Source organism: Anser brachyrhynchus (genome assembly GCF_964034855.1).
Source record: "Anser brachyrhynchus genome assembly, chromosome: 3".
NCBI lineage: Eukaryota > Metazoa > Chordata > Aves > Anseriformes > Anatidae > Anser > Anser brachyrhynchus.
Genome location: NC_137696.1, coordinates 42,341,427 through 42,351,410, shown reverse-complemented (window position 1 = coordinate 42,351,410; position 9,984 = coordinate 42,341,427). Strand labels below are relative to the sequence as shown.

The following is a 9,984-nucleotide window of genomic DNA, read 5'->3' as shown; positions in this document are numbered from 1 at the left end:
TAAATCAAATGGATTTGGTGATCTCATTCCCGTTCCTCCCGGCCCTTTGTTCACATGCCACGATTTGATACAGCCGGTGGCCTCGTGCGGAGAGAGGCCTGGCATTTGGCTACCAGAGACGCTGCAGGTCAGAGGCGGGGCGCATTAGCAAAAGCCAGAAAGCCCCCCCTGATGCAGGGGTCCTGGCCCCATCCCTTCACAGCCCCTGAAAGAGCAGGAGTCGGGTACGGAGCGCTTCTGGAGAGCGGCAGCACCGACACACCACCTCCGGGAAGCCGAATGCGAGCTGCTGTCAGACACCTTGATGTCAAAAAAAAAACACTATTTTTGACTGTGCAGCAGATGTTTGAAGAAAACTGCCTCAGTGTGACCAGCTGCAGATTTGTCTCACCAGTTTTACGAGTGGGAGAGCAAACGGGATTCGTGTAACCTGTGGGAGGGCAGGGGGAGGTCTTCACCAGGTGGCTTTGCTGGCAGCGTTTTGCGTGTCCTATGGAAACCCTGCACCTACAAAGCAGGGAACTTGCAGAAAAAGAAAAAAAAAGTTCTTCTCATGCCCTGTATTTCCTGCATTTCTTTTATGCTTGCTGCTGAGGACACTCGGACAAAGTGGGAACCTCTGAGTGGTGTTTTCAAATCCTGTTACCGAAAGCTAAATGCCTGGTACCCGTACTGAGGCCCAAAAATGACATCAGTGGAAGAACAAGTGCTCGGTGACTACGAAAATCACATCATTTCTGCCTACAGGCTCTGCTGGGGTTAAACAAACTGAAAGGCTGCTTTGTTTTCGTCTTCTTTTTTTATTATTATTTACTTATTTAATATCTCCTGGTAGGACCATACCCAAAGCACAGTCAGTAACACCACAGACAATTGATGTGGAAATAACTGAGTCAGAATACTCTATTATTTCACTTTTAAAAACGTAGGCAGCCAAATTCAAAGGCCAGTGAAGCAAAGAGCATGTTTCCACGCAAATATAACTGCTATTAACAACAACGTGTGGCTGGCACTCCATCCCAAATCAGACAGAAAGAGAAATGCACTCAGAACTTTTCTGTGAAGCCTCGTTCAGAGTGTAAATACACTAGGAATAAATGCTTTTTAAAAGATTAGTACGGAGAAGTTTTAACAAGTCTAATTTTTTCTTTTCCTGAAGGTGATGTTGGCTGCGGCCTGGAGGCCTGCAGCATGATGTGAGGACAGCTTCAGACAGCTAAGCAGTGCTTTTGCCGGGGACAGCCCGGTCACACAGGAGTCCATGGGAGCTCATGCCCTTATTTAAATAGCAATGGCACGTCATCCCATCTTTTCATGTTCTTGACGTGCATGTTAATAAGACAATCTTTTCCGGCAACACAAGGTACTGAAACACTCAGAAAATGGTTTGGGTGCTGGTTAGCAAACCAGGGAGCACTCCCGGCACAGCAGGATGTCCTTCCTGCCCCGACCTCGTTTCATGTGTGAAACATACGGAGCACGTTCGCGCAGCTGAATTACGGAGCCCAAATGGCGTCTGTGGCTCTGTGGAGCCAAAGGGACTTGAGCCCTTCCCCTCTGTAGCACAGATCCTGCCTGTGAGCTGGGGCTGGAGACCGCCGTGAGCTGCTGCTGAGCTGCGAGCACACCCTGGTGCTGCCTGAGGAGTCGGAGAAGTACCTGCAGGTGGGTGCAGAGGCATGGGGGTGAGCTGCCCGTCCCCACAACATGCTCCAGCTGGGAAGGGTGACACCGTGGGGAAGAGCACAAGCTCACCCTGGCCTAGCACAGCTCGTCACGCACCACCAGAGCTCCCGAGTGAGAGGCCGGGGTCAGGAACAAGGAGCTCTTCACAAATGTTTCTGCACCACGAGGTCTCCGTGAGGTTGGCCCACACACAGCTCTGCGGCCGAGGGAGCCAAGGTGGAACAAAACGCTCCAAAACGCCCAGGCAATGGGTTCCCGTGCAGGGTGGCAAGCAGCAAAGCTTTGCTTCCACCCCGTGCCTCCGGGCAGGGCCGGCCGCACCGCCCCGGCAGCCCCACACTTCACGCTGTGCGCGCTCTCCCTGTTTGCACACACGGATTTAAAGCATCTCCCCCGGTTTCTCCGCAAATTGCTGCATTCAGATGAAGTGGCAGCTGCTGTAATTAAGACACAGTTAATTACATATCCCCTTAATTGCGATGATAGGATTTTGTCAATTTGGTAAATAAGAATTGTGAGGTTTCTTCCGGCAAGTTGAGCCCCGGCGCGGCTCGAGCACGCCTGGCTTTGTCACCCAGCGAACGCCGACCCCAGGCTGGGCACCGGCAAAGGCGAGGGCAGGTGCTCTCCTCGGCTAAGGGAGAGCCCAGCTTGCAGAGTCCAGACCTGCCCTCAGGAGTGGCTGCGAAAATTACCTTGCAGGCTGCTTTCTGAAGGGCGTCTGATCCGTTTCCTTGCTGTGCTGAACCTATCGATCACTCTTCCTCTGCTAAACTGCCAGCCCAGCAAATCCTGGGGCTGCAGAGGCACCGCTCGGGTGCTTGTCCTCAGCACCAGCGTGCTGCAGCCCCAGTGCTGACGGCTGCTTTTCGGGGACGAGTCCCCACCCGTGCCAAGGTGACCGGGTGCCCACAGTGCTGCCTGAGGGGAGAGAAACCGAAGACAAAAGGGCTACAAAATGGAGGGACTGACTCGGACCTTCACAGCCTGTTTCTGGATGACAGCTGAGTCGGGCTCTCCAGCAGTGACCACAGCCCTGGACGTGCTGTGGAGCCAGGGGGATGCCGAGGTGAGGGAGAGGTAACAGGTACGGGACGTGCGGGATTTTTGGAACCGCCTTCCAGTGACTCAGTACACAGAGCCGCCATCCACGTTAACTAATGGACTGCAGCTGACTGAACAAGTACGCTCAGGCTGTTCTCACACAAAAAGCAGCAGCACAAAAAGTCATCTAACTAGAGAGGATAAACTACAATCACCTTAGGCTTGATCATTAGTTACAAATAAGTCATGGTTAGTTAGAAATTGATGAAAATGTTGTTTGTATTTGCCTCCCAACCCCTTATCCAATGGGCAAACCCAACCTGTCTCCTGAGGAGATGTGGGGAACAGCGGGCTGAGCCCTCACACCGGACCCCCTGCTGGCCCAGCGTGAAGCCATGGGCGGTAGTGGGAGAAGGCCCCTGCCCCTCGCCTGGTGCTCCCCCACTGCTCCTTGGGGCCTTCATGGAGCCACGTCCACAGGGACCTCCTCGCCCATCCTCTGCCTGCTGAGGCTGGCACAATCACGAGGTGAAGATCAGGATGTTTTCTTCAAGTATTAGCAAGCCGCTGGTATCAGCTCAACCGGCAACGCGTTTCAGCTTGCAGGATGCCTTCATGAGCAAGGAAGGAACGTGGTCTAGGTAGACCTGCGCTGGGGTAGGTGCAGAGTGGGAAAAGGGGAAAAAAATCGCATCCCAGAAAGCGATTCACCATCAAAACAGCAAAACGCATTCAGCGAGAGGCTCTGCTTCCATACAGTTCACGTTCTTCGTTACTGAAGTCAGCAACAGAAGAGAGAATACACTTCGTAAAGTGCAGGTGTTGCAAAGCTGAGAGGAGCTGCACGGATGCTGGAGAGCAGAATAATAGTTCAAAATGGCTTCAACAAACCAGAGAAATGGTCTGAGCAAAATAGGTGCAATGCAGCGAGGCTCTAGGCAAGACTCTACCTGTAAACAAAAATAAAGTATCGACAGGAAATGCAAAATGGAATGAAACATAAATCAGCAAAGCTATGGCATTGGAAAGATGGAAAACATCATACTGGAATCCATAATTAGACTTCTTGATGCAAGATATGCGATGTCATCTATCCATTCTACTCGGTATTGCAAGCATCAGCGAACAAACTGACTTTTTATCAGGTCCCAACTTCCTGGTGACAGAGGAAAAACAAGAGTCGCAAACAGGCTCAGAGATCTCCAAGCAAATAAGGAGAAAATAGGGATTTATCAGTCTGAGGAAAAAAAAAACACTACTGGGATATAGCAAATACCTGAAATATCACTGTGGAGAAAGGGGGAATAATCTGTCCTCCGTGTCCATAACAAACAGCAAGCTTAAGATGACAGCAGGAAGGATCTGAGTGGATAGCAGGGGAAACTTCCTAATGGTGAAACAGAGGAGCAGATCCTCTGGGTGGTTATAAAGTCTCATGTCAGGAGGTTAAACAAGTATCTGCCTGGACCAGCGAAGGCAGAGTCCTCCTTCCCATCCCAGGCCCACACTGACCAGAGGGTCCCTCGTGGCTCTCCCTGGTTCCAGGGGTCTGTCCCAGGAGGCAAACAAAGCTCTTCCTTCTTCCCTGCCCCACCTTGTCTCTCCCGAGGTCCCCCTGTTTCACTGCTGAGATGCAGGTTGTAGCTCACATGACAGAAGGGTGTGTAAAAAAGTTCCAGACTCAAATTACACCTACACCTCTAATTCCAGAAAGGCTAAATAAAGCTATACCTTCTGTCTACAGCAAGTAAGATGCACCGAAGGGTCTAAAAAAATGTCCAAAAAATAAAAAGTTTACTCCATATCCAGCCCTGAACGCTTTACTACTTGTGTCAGTCCTTCTGTGTTTTCCCATCCTTTGAATTTATTAAATCTCCTGCTGTCAGGGGATGCTCCTACACTCAGGCCTAGGAGTAACGTGAGGACAGTGCAGCTTGGGGACCAGAAGACACAACTGTCTAGTTCACCAAAGTCCAGCAGCACTCAGAGTGGTGGGTCGGGAGTACAGGGGCACAAGTTTCCACCAGGTCTGCTGGCAGACTAGACTTCCCCCTCCCCTGTCCAGCTCCCAGTCTCCTTAGACTTGTAGATGCAGTGCTCAGGGGCATGGTTTAGAGGTAGACTTGGCAGTGCCAGGTTAACGGTTGGACTCGATAACCTCAGACATCTTTTCCAACCTGAATAACTGTGTGAGTCTGTGATTCCATCACGATCTTCAGTATGACGCCAGTCCTTCATTTTATTGTGCACATGGCAACACTGCCAGCAAACTGGCTCCAGCAGCATTCACAGACAAATCTGCAAGTCTGACAGTGCCAGGCCTGATCTCTTTGCCCACAGCAGGGCAGGACTCCCCTGTCAGCGCCTGAAGGAAAGAAGGAAGCATCACAAAGCCAGGCACGGTGGGGGAAAAGGCTTTGTTGCATCAGCTTCACAAGGGGAACGGAATCCGGGCAGGCAGCCCCACCGCTGTGCCTGGAAGCTGTGCAGTGCCCGATCGCCCCTCTGTGATTCATCTCATCCATAAACCCACCATGCATGAACTTGGGAAGGAAAGCTCATGTTATAGCCTCGATCCTCACCTAATCTGTAAATAGAAAGACCACGTGGTAAAATAAACTTCACTGGGATGGACTTTCTCGATTCTGAAAAGCGGAATGGATTTCATCCTGAAAAAGGGGACCACGTCCTTCAGTGTGCCATGTTAGGTAAGTTTCAAAAACAGGATCAGGGCATTTTTAAATAGCTGCTCATTATTTAACATGAGCAGGTAGGTTACAGATGGGCCACAATTTTAATAGTATGGCTTTGGCACTTGGATATACTGCTTTTCCCTGCCTGACACAGGCTTCCTTCAGGCCTCTCCATGAATCACTTAACCTGTCTTAGGTTCTACATGCCTGGTCTGCTCCGACCAAAACCACGTTGCTCACAGTACATTGAGCTTTTTAATACATCATGTCTCAAAAGCTTCCAAGACCTGTAACAGAAGCTACGCATGCAAAGTTAGAAAAAAGCTGTAACCTAGGCACTCACTTGGCAAATACTAAAAATCGTCCTGGCTGCGTCCAGGATGGAGGACAACTTTTGAGATGAGAGCCTTTAAAGTGTACACCAACAGACAGTGAACCCAAGGTCTGGAAGGAAGGTTGTCACTTCTGTGGGACACAGTCGCTACCGCTGGCATTACATAAGGTAAGGGGGTTGGCAACCTGAATAAATAATTCCTGTTGAAGGAAGCAATGTGCAACTTCCCTGATTTCCCAAAGAAGAGCATACGAGCAATGCTTCCTACTAGAGTCATGCTAAGGGTAAAGCCGGAGAAGAATAATCACCCACGGGGAGGAGCCGGGGAAAGGAGAAGAATCTCTGTTGGTGCTGCTGACTATGATGAGGACAACAGTTGTGCAGAACTGGCTGACAGGGATATGGAAATGTTGGTAAATATAACAGTGATTCTCAACAGCTCATATTGTGTGTGAGTGTTGGAGTTGTCACTTTTGTATGTTGTATAGCTACATTTTCCAAGATTGACTGAAATTATCTAAAGCATGAAAATACATTCTTTTGTAGACTGATTTGGATAAGGGGTTTTTACACAGTGCTCTACAACTAAGTGGAAGATGCACTACTCTTAGTTTTAGAAAAGAATCAAACTATGGACACATTCAAGGAGTTTCTAAGACAGCAGTGCCGTGATACTATTCAAAACAATAGCCTGTGACTAAGATCTCTGCTGAGAACAGCTTTTAACATCAAACACCTCAAGCTATAATATTAATTCACACTGCAGTGAAGTAGTTGCCATGGAGTGGCCAAAACATAATTCACTGACTCTGATGGGCAACAAAATACAGAAAACATCTACTTTGTTTTCCAAATACTGGTGAGTCACTGTTTTATACATATTAGCCAAATTTCATTCCTCAGGAGGTAGAGCAAATTACTACTTAATTGTGACAAATGAGCAGACCATCAGACCCACTGATATAATGAATCAGTCTGCAAAGAAATTCTGCTTTGAGTCACAGAGCAGCACTGTTGTCCTGAATTATAAAGCACCATTTAAATAAGTTAACTAGTTCCTGCATTTATTTCTATTTTAAGACCTGCTACCTGATATTGTGCAACTCATTCTGTGAGCTTCTATATCTCTGCAAAAATGCAGCATTTTGTAGAACTTCACTTTTACACATATATTGGTTCTTTTCTTCCTCTAGTCATTTCTTGGGGGATTCCCAATTGGTATGCTATTCCATAGAGGTTTTGGCTACCAAAATAGAGATTAATACACTCAGCCATGTAAACAGGTCATTTTAGGTCTATCAGTAGCTCCTTAACAAACAAAATTAACATTTTACATCACTGTTTGTTGGAATTTGTCGTGTCGTACTCTGCAAACAAGCTAAGGGAGTTTATAGATCCTGCACCGATCTTTCCACCAGGGTAAGGCTCCTGAACCATACGGCATGTGCACAGGCCAGGCTCTCAAGTTAGTTGTACAAGAAAGCTGCTCGAGACCCTACCTTCTCAGACAGGTACTTTTTGTAAAGAAGCACATTCATCTGCACAAGCTCAGGTTTTTTTTGTTGCCTTTTTTTTTTTTTTCAAAAGATGCAAGATTGTACCTTGTTATCAAAGTCATTCCCTTATTTCCTAGTAAGTGCAATACTAGCATAAAAATATTTCTTTGCTTATTCATAACTGCCACATAGACAATCTGCTTTTCCACAGAATGGGCGGGATCCTGCCCTCTAGCCTCCTGCTCATACCACCACTATCTTCTGTTTGCTTGCTTTACCAGCTTAGTGGTTCGCCCAGGATGCCTATGGATTCTACCCTGGGCAACTAGGACGGGTCCACCAGGCAAACACGTCTAAAGGAAATCCAGGGTAAGCTGGCGTGTCAAAGTAAAGCCATAGGAACTTTGGAATAAACCTTTCCTGTTTACGCCTATTATGGGCAACATCACAACAACTCTAATGATTTTTTATGACTTTGGCCTAAAAGAGGAACAAGAGAATCCAGGCAGAGTAAACCAAAATTACATCCAAAGGGGTTTTGGCCATACGAGGAGTGCTGCATGTCCGGAATTTATTATGTATCTGAAAATCCAGGATAGAAATTGTTCGGTACTTTTCCCCCCATAAAAATTTGTTGTATTACATATCAACTTCAAAACAAGTATACTTTTTTTTAAGTATCGTAGGCTATTTCAATTCAGAAGTCAAGGCTTTAAAAATTCTAAACTAATCCAGTTAGTTGCTTGCCTGCAAGATGCACAACCCTTATCATGCTAATTACAAGTCAGATGGAGATAATAGAACAATACTGAATTATTAAGGTCTTACTGTACATCTCAGGCTGTTAATATCTATTAGATTACAGCTGCATTATACTGAGTGCTCATTTCAGCAGGAGATTAGAAAGTACATTTATAATGCTGGCTACCCTTTGGGTAGATCATGGTATTTACATACCATATGTCAGCATGGTATTACAGAATGATTTATGCTTTTTGCCTAGACCTTTCAGTAAACTGCAGCCAGCTCCAGTAAGCTACAAAGCTGAAACTCCATTTCAACCTTTGACAATGCAGCTCTCAGGAAGTACGTTCATTTTCAAAAAATAGTGAGAAAGCCCACCAGTGACTGGTACAATCAAACTTCATACAAAGCAGCATTTGACTTGCAAGAGGGGCATAAGACAAACAAGGGAGGTTTGCTCTGCTGTAAATGTTAACCAACTTAAATTTCATTGAGAAAAAAAGTGAATAGTGTTATCTCATTTTTTTTTCCCAAAAGAGAGCTGCCACCTATCCCCCAAAGCCATATTCTCTCTCCACTACCAACACTCAAGTACCCTGGTTCCCTCTCTAATATACAGAAGGCAAACAATGGATGAGAACAAGCAAGCTACTGATAGTTGTGCATTTCGTTATTTAAAAATGATTAGTTAAACGTGCTGTACATAGTGCCAGTAACATTTTAGCTCTATGTATGCAAGTACCTGAATGTGTGAACAAATTGATTCATCACTGAAAAAACTGAGTAGTGGAAGAAAACACATTGATTTAATACATTTGATATAACAGTTCTAAAGTGGCAGTGAAGAGCATTAGGATTTAACTGAAAATTATCCATTTAAAGCTGTATTGAAAGTCTTTGAATGTGAAAGATATTTACAGGTGATATGTCAAAAGTAAGCTCATTATGTACAATCACAGTTGCAACACTCCGACCAACAAAGAATGGTATAAAATTCTAAGTACCTGAAAATTATGTGTTATCCTTGTTTGTATGTATCTGTGTGCAGCAGAGTACCTTAAGTACATAAAACTGTTATACACCAAGAGATAAGCTTGATTATTATACCACCGGGTATATTAAGATTCACTCTTTCAGAGACTAGGAGCAGTATGGGTGGGAGAAAACTCAATGGAATGAGTTATCCCTCACCTTCAATCCCAACCATTTCGCCTTTTACTTTTTCTAAACCAGCTAAGCCTCTGATTATGTTTCATTAGGGAAGCTGGTTGTGACAGCAACAGGAAACTACGATCTTCTATTAGAAAGTAGATTTCCAGGATGATGATAGACAAAAGCAGCTGTCATGCATTACATCACCGTATCTGTCTGCCACTTTATCTGAAGGGTTTGTCCATTAGCTGCACACCAAAACCCAATTACATGTGGAATACAAATGGAAAAGCTAAGCAGAAGCGTCCCCCACTTCCTCTCCCATTAGGTTAACAAAGCAGACTCACTAAACCACAGGGACATAAGGGTTACTAAATGCTGCAGTACAGCACAAACCTAGGAGTATCAACCAAGTAAGTATTTAAGTGGAAGCAAGAACAGCATGAGATCGGAATACTTTTTCTGTCAGACACCTTGACAGGTCAACCAGGGATTCACGCCTCTCCTGAAAGCATCCCATTAGCAGGAGGGGCATTTGGTAGAGAATCGGTTTCAGGTGCTATCCTGCACTACTATCCTATCCCCTTACACACTAATGACAGAAGAGACTTCATAGAGGAAAGGAGTATACAGGAATGGCCTGAAAAATACAGACTTGCTTTTTTCAATGGCAAGCATAAGGACAGAGGTTGTGTCTTTTATGACAGCTCACTACTAACGTAGCTTGTGACAGACAACTGAAAGCTTATTATTAATGACTGGGGCAATTCCTTTGAGGCCAAAGGGCTCTTGACATCACAAATGGGAGGTGCTGGGGGAAGCAAAGCAGTGTATT

The 9,984-nt window shown here is 46.0% G+C and overlaps 1 long non-coding RNA gene across 1 annotated transcript; it reads right to left on the bottom strand.

The window, feature by feature from the left end:
- Positions 1–792: 792 nt before the first annotated feature.
- Positions 793–4,807, bottom strand: LOC308192812. Its single transcript, XR_013949134.1, has 2 exons — positions 4,007–4,807; positions 793–3,886 (listed from the first exon to the last, which is right to left on the bottom strand). It is a non-coding gene; the product is annotated as an uncharacterized lncRNA (long non-coding RNA).
- Between the last annotated feature and the right edge of the window lie 5,177 nt (positions 4,808–9,984).